This window comes from Hyla sarda, unplaced genomic scaffold, assembly GCF_029499605.1.
Source record: "Hyla sarda isolate aHylSar1 unplaced genomic scaffold, aHylSar1.hap1 scaffold_3280, whole genome shotgun sequence".
Classification (NCBI taxonomy): Eukaryota; Metazoa; Chordata; class Amphibia; order Anura; family Hylidae; genus Hyla; species Hyla sarda.
In genome coordinates this window covers 1-12,671 of record NW_026610022.1, presented here as the reverse complement: position 1 = coordinate 12,671, position 12,671 = coordinate 1, and the positions used below count along the sequence as shown (strand labels likewise).

At 45.8% G+C, this 12,671-nt stretch overlaps 5 non-coding genes across 5 annotated transcripts; all 5 read right to left on the bottom strand.

Moving 5' to 3' along the window:
- Positions 1-277: 277 nt before the first annotated feature.
- On the bottom strand, positions 278-468 carry LOC130329980 (U2 spliceosomal RNA). Its single transcript, XR_008873428.1, has one exon. It is a non-coding gene; the product is annotated as a U2 spliceosomal RNA (small nuclear RNA).
- A 2,092-nt stretch (positions 469-2,560) lies between these two features.
- LOC130329979 (U2 spliceosomal RNA) lies at positions 2,561-2,751 on the bottom strand. Its single transcript, XR_008873427.1, has one exon. It is a non-coding gene; the product is annotated as a U2 spliceosomal RNA (small nuclear RNA).
- Positions 2,752-4,845: 2,094 nt separating this feature from the next.
- On the bottom strand, positions 4,846-5,036 carry LOC130329978 (U2 spliceosomal RNA). Its single transcript, XR_008873426.1, has one exon. It is a non-coding gene; the product is annotated as a U2 spliceosomal RNA (small nuclear RNA).
- A 2,091-nt stretch (positions 5,037-7,127) lies between these two features.
- On the bottom strand, positions 7,128-7,315 carry LOC130329976 (U2 spliceosomal RNA). Its single transcript, XR_008873424.1, has one exon. It is a non-coding gene; the product is annotated as a U2 spliceosomal RNA (small nuclear RNA).
- Positions 7,316-10,959: 3,644 nt separating this feature from the next.
- LOC130329975 (U2 spliceosomal RNA) lies at positions 10,960-11,150 on the bottom strand. Its single transcript, XR_008873423.1, has one exon. It is a non-coding gene; the product is annotated as a U2 spliceosomal RNA (small nuclear RNA).
- Between the last annotated feature and the right edge of the window lie 1,521 nt (positions 11,151-12,671).

Here is a 12,671-nt window from a genome sequence, read left to right as displayed (position 1 = left end):
GCAGCTGCCTATCATGTCATGCCCTACCTGCACAGGTGTGCTGGCTACTCAAATGATCCAATTAAGGAGGCCATTTAGTCAGCAGCAGCAGAAGTCCTGTGCCTGGACGCTCCAACAGCGGCCAGACACAAGCAGAAGCAGAAGCAGCAGAAGCAGCAGCAGCACCACCTTTTGTTTTTTGGCTGCAGCAGCAGCAAGGCCCACAGGGCTGGCTAGCTGGCTAGCCAGCAAGCAGGTAGCAATGAAAGTAGGAATCTTTCTTTTTAACCCTGTAAGGGGGTGGTGCACTGTACCCGAAGATACTGCCATATCGGGTCAATGCATAGGGCGACGGAAGCAAGCTTCGAAATCGGCCCCCGTTCTCAAAAATCCATTTAATATATGGTCCCCAGATAGGGGACGTATCAGATATTAAACTGATAAGAACAGATACTACACTTGATCTTAGCCAAAAGGCCGAGAAGCGATAACCGTGAAAGGGGTGGGCCCAACAAGGTGCCCTTCATGGGCACTATCACTGCTTGCTGTCAGGGAGGCTGCCAGACAATTTTCCATGCACACTCTGGGCTGGGGGGCAGTCAACCACCAGTACACACAGCAGAACCTAAACCCATACCATTATTGCTAAGCAGCAAGACAGGGGCCCATTGCACTCCCACGGGGCCTTTTTAAATGCAATCCATAACCCGGATTTGCCAGGAACCCTTCTTACTCCTCCTACTTGCATGTGACACTGGGCTTAGGATCTGCATAGGAAACACACACACAAGCACACACCTACCTTTGTTGCCTGCAGATGCCTCCTTGGCTGTCCCCAAACGGTATCAAACCAACACCCACGGGAAGCTGTAAGCATAGAGGACATGCCTGCACCCCATTGGACTTACCTGTGTGGGTTAAACCCGGGTTATTTGACAACCTATGGCGGTGATGGTTCTGCTCAGGCAGAGCAGTGCTGATGCTCCTCATAAAGCTGTCGCTGCTGTGAAGGTTCTAGGTGACATCACAAATCCCTATGGTTACATACACAACAAAGCTGGGTTGTTGTTGTTTACACTCTGCAAGGCCTGTGGAAGTGAGTGACATCATAGCACTGTAGTTCTGAGGGTTCTAGATGGATGCAACAATCTCCTGTTGCTTCTATGAAGGCCATAATAGACGACATCACCAAACAGCTCCATAGTCACATACACAGCAAAGGAGAGATGTTGTTTACACCTAGTGATGTCAGTGGTATTGAGTGACATCACAGCACAGTGCTAAGGCTCCTGGGCCTGGACACAGCAGCGGCTGCAATATCTCAACGGAGAATACGTTTATATATATGTGTGTGTGTGCGCGTATATATATATATATATATATATATATATATATATATATATATATTTCTCCGCCGAAATCACTTTTAAACCCATTTCCACCTTTTTTTCCCTTCTCTTCCTCTTACTTTTTTTTCACGTTTTTTTACGTTTTTCTCCTTTTCGCCTCTTTTCTGGGCGTATTATTCTTCTTTTTCTTCTTTTTTTTCGTCTAATGCATACCCCATCAGTGCAGCAATGCTTATTCAATACCGCCAGCAGATGGAGACACTGGGGGATAATTTTCTAAGGATTTATACTGATTTTTCCTGTCTGAATTTGTCGCACAGAAAGTTGCAGGCCAAATATGTGTGACATTTCTGCGACTTTAGCTTCTAGAGCATTTTTACAACATTATACATAGGTGCTGAATACATAAAAAGCGACTGTTCAGCGACAGACAAGTCGCATCGGCTGAAAGTAGGCCAGAATGTCAGTCCATGTTGGAGCAGGTTTAGATACAGTCTAAAGTATAGATCTCAAAGTCTGTGCACAGAATTTAGCAAGGGCCTCGCACCTTCTGATGCATCAAGTAGGTGCACAATAGCATAGCCTAACCCTCTGTACTTTGGTCTATATTGATGCGGGACATAGACAGCCAGCTGATGACCAATCCATTAGTGCAATGGATGGCTGGAAGCATTTGTCTTTGCCTTTGCAATACCACAGAAGCAATGCATGGTCAATGTACAGCAATGACACACCTGTGTGAACAGCCAGGAGACCCCCCCCCCCCCCCATGTTATGTTACATAGTTACATAGTTAGTACGGTCGAAAAAAGACATATGTCCATCAAGTTCAACCAGGGAATTAAGGGGTAGGGGTGTGGCGCGATATTGGGGAAGGGATGAGATTTTATATTTCTTCATAAGCATTAATCTTATTTTGTCAATTAGGAACATTCAGCACCCACCCGCTATCAAGGCAGCTGCCTATCATGTCATGCCCTACCTGCACAGGTGTGCTGGCTACTCAAATGATCCAATTAAGGAGGCCATTTAGTCAGCAGCAGCAGAAGTCCTGTGCCTGGACGCTCCAACAGCGGCCAGACACAAGCAGAAGCAGAAGCAGCAGAAGCAGCAGCAGCACCACCTTTTGTTTTTTGGCTGCAGCAGCAGCAAGGCCCACAGGGCTGGCTAGCTGGCTAGCCAGCAAGCAGGTAGCAATGAAAGTAGGAATCTTTCTTTTTAACCCTGTAAGGGGGTGGTGCACTGTACCCGAAGATACTGCCATATCGGGTCAATGCATAGGGCGACGGAAGCAAGCTTCGAAATCGGCCCCCGTTCTCAAAAATCCATTTAATATATGGTCCCCAGATAGGGGACGTATCAGATATTAAACTGATAAGAACAGATACTACACTTGATCTTAGCCAAAAGGCCGAGAAGCGATAACCGTGAAAGGGGCGGGCCCAACAAGGTGCCCTTCATGGGCACTATCACTGCTTGCTGTCAGGGAGGCTGCCAGACAATTTTCCATGCACACTCTGGGCTGGGGGGCAGTCAACCACCAGTACACACAGCAGAACCTAAACCCATACCATTATTGCTAAGCAGCAAGACAGGGGCCCATTGCACTCCCACGGGGCCTTTTTAAATGCAATCCATAACCCGGATTTGCCAGGAACCCTTCTTACTCCTCCTACTTGCATGTGACACTGGGCTTAGGATCTGCATAGGAAACACACACACAAGCACACACCTACCTTTGTTGCCTGCAGATGCCTCCTTGGCTGTCCCCAAACGGTATCAAACCAACACCCACGGGAAGCTGTAAGCATAGAGGACATGCCTGCACCCCATTGGACTTACCTGTGTGGGTTAAACCCGGGTTATTTGACAACCTATGGCGGTGATGGTTCTGCTCAGGCAGAGCAGTGCTGATGCTCCTCATAAAGCTGTCGCTGCTGTGAAGGTTCTAGGTGACATCACAAATCCCTATGGTTACATACACAACAAAGCTGGGTTGTTGTTGTTTACACTCTGCAAGGCCTGTGGAAGTGAGTGACATCATAGCACTGTAGTTCTGAGGGTTCTAGATGGATGCAACAATCTCCTGTTGCTTCTATGAAGGCCATAATAGACGACATCACCAAACAGCTCCATAGTCACATACACAGCAAAGGAGAGATGTTGTTTACACCTAGTGATGTCAGTGGTATTGAGTGACATCACAGCACAGTGCTAAGGCTCCTGGGCCTGGACACAGCAGCGGCTGCAATATCTCAACGGAGAATACGTTTATATATATGTGTGTGTGTGCGCGTATATATATATATATATATATATATATATATATATATATATATATATATATATTTCTCCGCCGAAATCACTTTTAAACCCATTTCCACCTTTTTTTCCCTTCTCTTCCTCTTACTTTTTTTTCACGTTTTTTTACGTTTTTCTCCTTTTCGCCTCTTTTCTGGGCGTATTATTCTTCTTTTTCTTCTTTTTTTCGTCTAATGCATACCCCATCAGTGCAGCAATGCTTATTCAATACCGCCAGCAGATGGAGACACTGGGGGATAATTTTCTAAGGATTTATACTGATTTTTCCTGTCTGAATTTGTCGCACAGAAAGTTGCAGGCCAAATATGTGTGACATTTCTGCGACTTTAGCTTCTAGAGCATTTTTACAACATTATACATAGGTGCTGAATACATAAAAAGCGACTGTTCAGCGACAGACAAGTCGCATCGGCTGAAAGTAGGCCAGAATGTCAGTCCATGTTGGAGCAGGTTTAGATACAGTCTAAAGTATAGATCTCAAAGTCTGTGCACAGAATTTAGCAAGGGCCTCGCACCTTCTGATGCATCAGGTAGGTGCACAATAGCATAGCCTAACCCTCTGTACTTTGGTCTATATTGATGCGGGACATAGACAGCCAGCTGATGACCAATCCATTAGTGCAATGGATGGCTGGAAGCATTTGTCTTTGCCTTTGCAATACCACAGAAGCAATGCATGGTCAATGTACAGCAATGACACACCTGTGTGAACAGCCAGGAGACCCCCCCCCCATGTTATGTTACATAGTTACATAGTTAGTACGGTCGAAAAAAGACATATGTCCATCAAGTTCAACCAGGGAATTAAGGGGTAGGGGTGTGGCGCGATATTGGGGAAGGGATGAGATTTTATATTTCTTCATAAGCATTAATCTTATTTTGTCAATTAGGAACATTCAGCACCCACCCGCTATCAAGGCAGCTGCCTATCATGTCATGCCCTACCTGCACAGGTGTGCTGGCTACTCAAATGATCCAATTAAGGAGGCCATTTAGTCAGCAGCAGCAGAAGTCCTGTGCCTGGACGCTCCAACAGCGGCCAGACACAAGCAGAAGCAGAAGCAGCAGAAGCAGCAGCAGCACCACCTTTTGTTTTTTGGCTGCAGCAGCAGCAAGGCCCACAGGGCTGGCTAGCTGGCTAGCCAGCAAGCAGGTAGCAATGAAAGTAGGAATCTTTCTTTTTAACCCTGTAAGGGGGTGGTGCACTGTACCCGAAGATACTGCCATATCGGGTCAATGCATAGGGCGACGGAAGCAAGCTTCGAAATCGGCCCCCGTTCTCAAAAATCCATTTAATATATGGTCCCCAGATAGGGGACGTATCAGATATTAAACTGATAAGAACAGATACTACACTTGATCTTAGCCAAAAGGCCGAGAAGCGATAACCGTGAAAGGGGCGGTCCCAACAAGGTGCCCTTCATGGGCACTATCACTGCTTGCTCTCAGGGAGGCTGCCAGACAATTTTCCATGCACACTCTGGGCTGGGGGGCAGTCAACCACCAGTACACACAGCAGAACCTAAACCCATACCATTATTGCTAAGCAGCAAGACAGGGGCCCATTGCACTCCCACGGGGCCTTTTTAAATGCAATCCATAACCCGGATTTGCCAGGAACCCTTCTTACTCCTCCTACTTGCATGTGACACTGGGCTTAGGATCTGCATAGGAAACACACACACAAGCACACACCTACCTTTGTTGCCTGCAGATGCCTCCTTGGCTGTCCCCAAACGGTATCAAACCAACACCCACGGGAAGCTGTAAGCATAGAGGACATGCCTGCACCCCATTGGACTTACCTGTGTGGGTTAAACCCGGGTTATTTGACAACCTATGGCGGTGATGGTTCTGCTCAGGCAGAGCAGTGCTGATGCTCCTCATAAAGCTGTCGCTGCTGTGAAGGTTCTAGGTGACATCACAAATCCCTATGGTTACATACACAACAAAGCTGGGTTGTTGTTGTTTACACTCTGCAAGGCCTGTGGAAGTGAGTGACATCATAGCACTGTAGTTCTGAGGGTTCTAGATGGATGCAACAATCTCCTGTTGCTTCTATGAAGGCCATAATAGACGACATCACCAAACAGCTCCATAGTCACATACACAGCAAAGGAGAGATGTTGTTTACACCTAGTGATGTCAGTGGTATTGAGTGACATCACAGCACAGTGCTAAGGCTCCTGGGCCTGGACACAGCAGCGGCTGCAATATCTCAACGGAGAATACGTTTATATATATGTGTGTGTGTGCGCGTATATATATATATATATATATATATATATATATATATATATATATATTTCTCCGCCGAAATCACTTTTAAACCCATTTCCACCTTTTTTTCCCTTCTCTTCCTCTTACTTTTTTTTCACGTTTTTTTACGTTTTTCTCCTTTTCGCCTCTTTTCTGGGCGTATTATTCTTCTTTTTCTTCTTTTTTTTCGTCTAATGCATACCCCATCAGTGCAGCAATGCTTATTCAATACCGCCAGCAGATGGAGACACTGGGGGATAATTTTCTAAGGATTTATACTGATTTTTCCTGTCTGAATTTGTCGCACAGAAAGTTGCAGGCCAAATATGTGTGACATTTCTGCGACTTTAGCTTCTAGAGCATTTTTACAACATTATACATAGGTGCTGAATACATAAAAAGCGACTGTTCAGCGACAGACAAGTCGCATCGGCTGAAAGTAGGCCAGAATGTCAGTCCATGTTGGAGCAGGTTTAGATACAGTCTAAAGTATAGATCTCAAAGTCTGTGCACAGAATTTAGCAAGGGCCTCGCACCTTCTGATGCATCAGGTAGGTGCACAATAGCATAGCCTAACCCTCTGTACTTTGGTCTATATTGATGCGGGACATAGACAGCCAGCTGATGACCAATCCATTAGTGCAATGGATGGCTGGAAGCATTTGTCTTTGCCTTTGCAATACCACAGAAGCAATGCATGGTCAATGTACAGCAATGACACACCTGTGTGAACAGCCAGGAGACCCCCCCCCCCCATGTTATGTTACATAGTTACATAGTTAGTACGGTCGAAAAAAGACATATGTCCATCAAGTTCAACCAGGGAATTAAGGGGTAGGGGTGTGGCGCGATATTGGGGAAGGGATGAGATTTTATATTTCTTCATAAGCATTAATCTTATTTTGTCAATTAGGAACATTCAGCACCCACCCGCTATCAAGGCAGCTGCCTATCATGTCATGCCCTACCTGCACAGGTGTGCTGGCTACTCAAATGATCCAATTAAGGAGGCCATTTAGTCAGCAGCAGCAGAAGTCCTGTGCCTGGACGCTCCAACAGCGGCCAGACACAAGCAGAAGCAGAAGCAGCAGAAGCAGCAGCAGCACCACCTTTTGTTTTTTGGCTGCAGCAGCAGCAAGGCCCACAGGGCTGGCTAGCTGGCTAGCCAGCAAGCAGGTAGCAATGAAAGTAGGAATCTTTCTTTTTAACCCTGTAAGGGGGTGGTGCACTGTACCCGAAGATACTGCCATATCGGGTCAATGCATAGGGCGACGGAAGCAAGCTTCGAAATCGGCCCCCGTTCTCAAAAATCCATTTAATATATGGTCCCCAGATAGGGGACGTATCAGATATTAAACTGATAAGAACAGATTTTTTAAGTTAGCCCTCAGAACTCACTCAGAGTTCCAAGATCTTATTTGGAACTCAATTTTGTGTTCATCATCAGGTAACATGTTTTTATTTCTTTTCTTAAACACTAATGAAACAAAATAGAACATTTAAAAACAAAATAAGAAACAACATAAAATAGCAAAACCAAACATTACTTTCTAATTAAGCAAAACCAAATTAGAAGGTCATCCCCTTCCTCCATGCAAACACCATTAGAAAGTCTATCAGTCCTCGACTGATATTGCCATTTGCTATATCTTTCTTAACTTGAGACGCTAACCAGCCTGGAATTTTATACGTTTCAACAAAACGGTTCATGTCTGCCTTGAAAGAAAAATAGACTTTATCCCGAGCTTCTTCCTCCCGGTTCTTCAAGCCTATCTTTAGATCCATCATATCTTTGTCAAACGTTTTTCTTTCTGCTTCCGACAAATTTTCCAACAAACCACCAAGCACACCAAAATACTGCACTGGCACATACACTTCCTCCTCTCTCTTCTTCTTCTGCTCTGTAGGTCTTCTAGTTGGAACCTGCTCCACTTCTGGTTCTTTCACTTCAGCTGGTTCCTCTCTGCTTCTTTTTACAGCTTCCTTTTTCTCTGAATTTTTCTCAGACTTTTTCTTAGGACACGAGCCAAGCAGATGGCCCTCCTCACCACACAGATGGCATTTCCTTTTCTTTTGACAATTTTCCACGTCGTGACCCTCCTCTTGACACTTGAAACACCACAAAAACGTGCAATCCTCCTTTCTGTGACCGTACTGTTTACATTTGCGGCAAAAATCTTGCATGCCAGAAAAATACAGATCCCCGTTCACAGAACCAATTTTAAACCGTCCTGGGGGGATCACTAACTTGCCATCTGCCATTTTAAATTTCACATGGAACCTCCACTTGGTGGTCCATAGTCCATATTGATTAAATACCTTGCCTTTAGGCAGAACACTGTCACAGAATCGAGACAAAAAGGTAACGATATCCTCCTCCGAAGTATATGGGCTATACATCCTTATAGTCACCAATCGTTCTCTACGTGGGAAATGTGGAACTATCTCCACCCCTTCCAAAACCGGACATACCTTCTTTTGCTGCAATATGTTCCAAAATGACTCATAGTCCTCTTCAGAAGCCAGCACCACGTCGTAGTATCCACTTCTGGGAAACTCAAGCATGGATAGGATTTGCTCCCTCTTGACTTCCAGCAACTTAAACAGCACTTCTTCCACGACAAAGACAAGGCCTCTTTCCTTCTTCCGGACATCGAGCAGGGAAATACGAACTCCATTCCGAAGTCTCGCAAAAGGCGGCACGCCTTCCGAAGAAAAACCGCAATCTTCCTCCATGTCCATGATGTCCAGACACCTCCCCCACCGAAGTAGGTAGGTGGGGATCGCCTCCCGTTGTCTGGGGACTAAGCCGGCTCCCTGATAGCAGCAGGGGGGTGAAGTCCCTCCGTTAAGAAGGACGATCCCCCCAGGCAAAGGAGCCGGGTACCCCAGACACCCTCTGGCCAGACCAAGTGAGCAGAACTACACTTGATCTTAGCCAAAAGGCCGAGAAGCGATAACCGTGAAAGGGGCGGGCCCAACAAGGTGCCCTTCATGGGCACTATCACTGCTTGCTGTCAGGGAGGCTGCCAGACAATTTTCCATGCACACTCTGGGCTGGGGGGCAGTCAACCACCAGTACACACAGCAGAACCTAAACCCATACCATTATTGCTAAGCAGCAAGACAGGGGCCCATTGCACTCCCACGGGGCCTTTTTAAATGCAATCCATAACCCGGATTTGCCAGGAACCCTTCTTACTCCTCCTACTTGCATGTGACACTGGGCTTAGGATCTGCATAGGAAACACACACACAAGCACACACCTACCTTTGTTGCCTGCAGATGCCTCCTTGGCTGTCCCCAAACGGTATCAAACCAACACCCACGGGAAGCTGTAAGCATAGAGGACATGCCTGCACCCCATTGGACTTACCTGTGTGGGTTAAACCCGGGTTATGTGACAACCTATGGCGGTGATGGTTCTGCTCAGGCAGAGCAGTGCTGATGCTCCTCATAAAGCTGTCGCTGCTGTGAAGGTTCTAGGTGACATCACAAATCCCTATGGTTACATACACAACAAAGCTGGGTTGTTGTTGTTTACACTCTGCAAGGCCTGTGGAAGTGAGTGACATCATAGCACTGTAGTTCTGAGGGTTCTAGATGGATGCAACAATCTCCTGTTGCTTCTATGAAGGCCATAATAGACGACATCACCAAACAGCTCCATAGTCACATACACAGCAAAGGAGAGATGTTGTTTACACCTAGTGATGTCAGTGGTATTGAGTGACATCACAGCACAGTGCTAAGGCTCCTGGGCCTGGACACAGCAGCGGCTGCAATATCTCAACGGAGAATACGTTTATATATATGTGTGTGTGTGCGCGTATATATATATATATATATATATATATATATATATATATATATATTTCTCCGCCGAAATCACTTTTAAACCCATTTCCACCTTTTTTTCCCTTCTCTTCCTCTTACTTTTTTTTCACGTTTTTTTACGTTTTTCTCCTTTTCGCCTCTTTTCTGGGCGTATTATTCTTCTTTTTCTTCTTTTTTTTCGTCTAATGCATACCCCATCAGTGCAGCAATGCTTATTCAATACCGCCAGCAGATGGAGACACTGGGGGATAATTTTCTAAGGATTTATACTGATTTTTCCTGTCTGAATTTGTCGCACAGAAAGTTGCAGGCCAAATATGTGTGACATTTCTGCGACTTTAGCTTCTAGAGCATTTTTACAACATTATACATAGGTGCTGAATACATAAAAAGCGACTGTTCAGCGACAGACAAGTCGCATCGGCTGAAAGTAGGCCAGAATGTCAGTCCATGTTGGAGCAGGTTTAGATACAGTCTAAAGTATAGATCTCAAAGTCTGTGCACAGAATTTAGCAAGGGCCTCGCACCTTCTGATGCATCAGGTAGGTGCACAATAGCATAGCCTAACCCTCTGTACTTTGGTCTATATTGATGCGGGACATAGACAGCCAGCTGATGACCAATCCATTAGTGCAATGGATGGCTGGAAGCATTTGTCTTTGCCTTTGCAATACCACAGAAGCAATGCATGGTCAATGTACAGCAATGACACACCTGTGTGAACAGCCAGGAGACCCCCCCCCCCCCCCATGTTATGTTACATAGTTACATAGTTAGTACGGTCGAAAAAAGACATATGTCCATCAAGTTCAACCAGGGAATTAAGGGGTAGGGGTGTGGCGCGATATTGGGGAAGGGATGAGATTTTATATTTCTTCATAAGCATTAATCTTATTTTGTCAATTAGGAACATTCAGCACCCACCCGCTATCAAGGCAGCTGCCTATCATGTCATGCCCTACCTGCACAGGTGTGCTGGCTACTCAAATGATCCAATTAAGGAGGCCATTTAGTCAGCAGCAGCAGAAGTCCTGTGCCTGGACGCTCCAACAGCGGCCAGACACAAGCAGAAGCAGAAGCAGCAGAAGCAGCAGCAGCACCACCTTTTGTTTTTTGGCTGCAGCAGCAGCAAGGCCCACAGGGCTGGCTAGCTGGCTAGCCAGCAAGCAGGTAGCAATGAAAGTAGGAATCTTTCTTTTTAACCCTGTAAGGGGGTGGTGCACTGTACCCGAAGATACTGCCATATCGGGTCAATGCATAGGGCGACGGAAGCAAGCTTCGAAATCGGCCCCCGTTCTCAAAAATCCATTTAATATATGGTCCCCAGATAGGGGACGTATCAGATATTAAACTGATAAGAACAGATACTACACTTGATCTTAGCCAAAAGGCCGAGAAGCGATAACCGTGAAAGGGGTGGGCCCAACAAGGTGCCCTTCATGGGCACTATCACTGCTTGCTGTCAGGGAGGCTGCCAGACAATTTTCCATGCACACTCTGGGCTGGGGGGCAGTCAACCACCAGTACACACAGCAGAACCTAAACCCATACCATTATTGCTAAGCAGCAAGACAGGGGCCCATTGCACTCCCACGGGGCCTTTTTAAATGCAATCCATAACCCGGATTTGCCAGGAACCCTTCTTACTCCTCCTACTTGCATGTGACACTGGGCTTAGGATCTGCATAGGAAACACACACACAAGCACACACCTACCTTTGTTGCCTGCAGATGCCTCCTTGGCTGTCCCCAAACGGTATCAAACCAACACCCACGGGAAGCTGTAAGCATAGAGGACATGCCTGCACCCCATTGGACTTACCTGTGTGGGTTAAACCCGGGTTATTTGACAACCTATGGCGGTGATGGTTCTGCTCAGGCAGAGCAGTGCTGATGCTCCTCATAAAGCTGTCGCTGCTGTGAAGGTTCTAGGTGACATCACAAATCCCTATGGTTACATACACAACAAAGCTGGGTTGTTGTTGTTTACACTCTGCAAGGCCTGTGGAAGTGAGTGACATCATAGCACTGTAGTTCTGAGGGTTCTAGATGGATGCAACAATCTCCTGTTGCTTCTATGAAGGCCATAATAGACGACATCACCAAACAGCTCCATAGTCACATACACAGCAAAGGAGAGATGTTGTTTACACCTAGTGATGTCAGTGGTATTGAGTGACATCACAGCACAGTGCTAAGGCTCCTGGGCCTGGACACAGCAGCGGCTGCAATATCTCAACGGAGAATACGTTTATATATATGTGTGTGTGTGCGCGTATATATATATATATATATATATATATATATATATATATATATATTTCTCCGCCGAAATCACTTTTAAACCCATTTCCACCTTTTTTTCCCTTCTCTTCCTCTTACTTTTTTTTCACGTTTTTTTACGTTTTTCTCCTTTTCGCCTCTTTTCTGGGCGTATTATTCTTCTTTTTCTTCTTTTTTTTCGTCTAATGCATACCCCATCAGTGCAGCAATGCTTATTCAATACCGCCAGCAGATGGAGACACTGGGGGATAATTTTCTAAGGATTTATACTGATTTTTCCTGTCTGAATTTGTCGCACAGAAAGTTGCAGGCCAAATATGTGTGACATTTCTGCGACTTTAGCTTCTAGAGCATTTTTACAACATTATACATAGGTGCTGAATACATAAAAAGCGACTGTTCAGCGACAGACAAGTCGCATCGGCTGAAAGTAGGCCAGAATGTCAGTCCATGTTGGAGCAGGTTTAGATACAGTCTAAAGTATAGATCTCAAAGTCTGTGCACAGAATTTAGCAAGGGCCTCGCACCTTCTGATGCATCAGGTAGGTGCACAATAGCATAGCCTAACCCTCTGTACTTTGGTCTATATTGATGCGGGACATAGACAGCCAGCTGATGACCAATCCATTAGTGCAATGGAT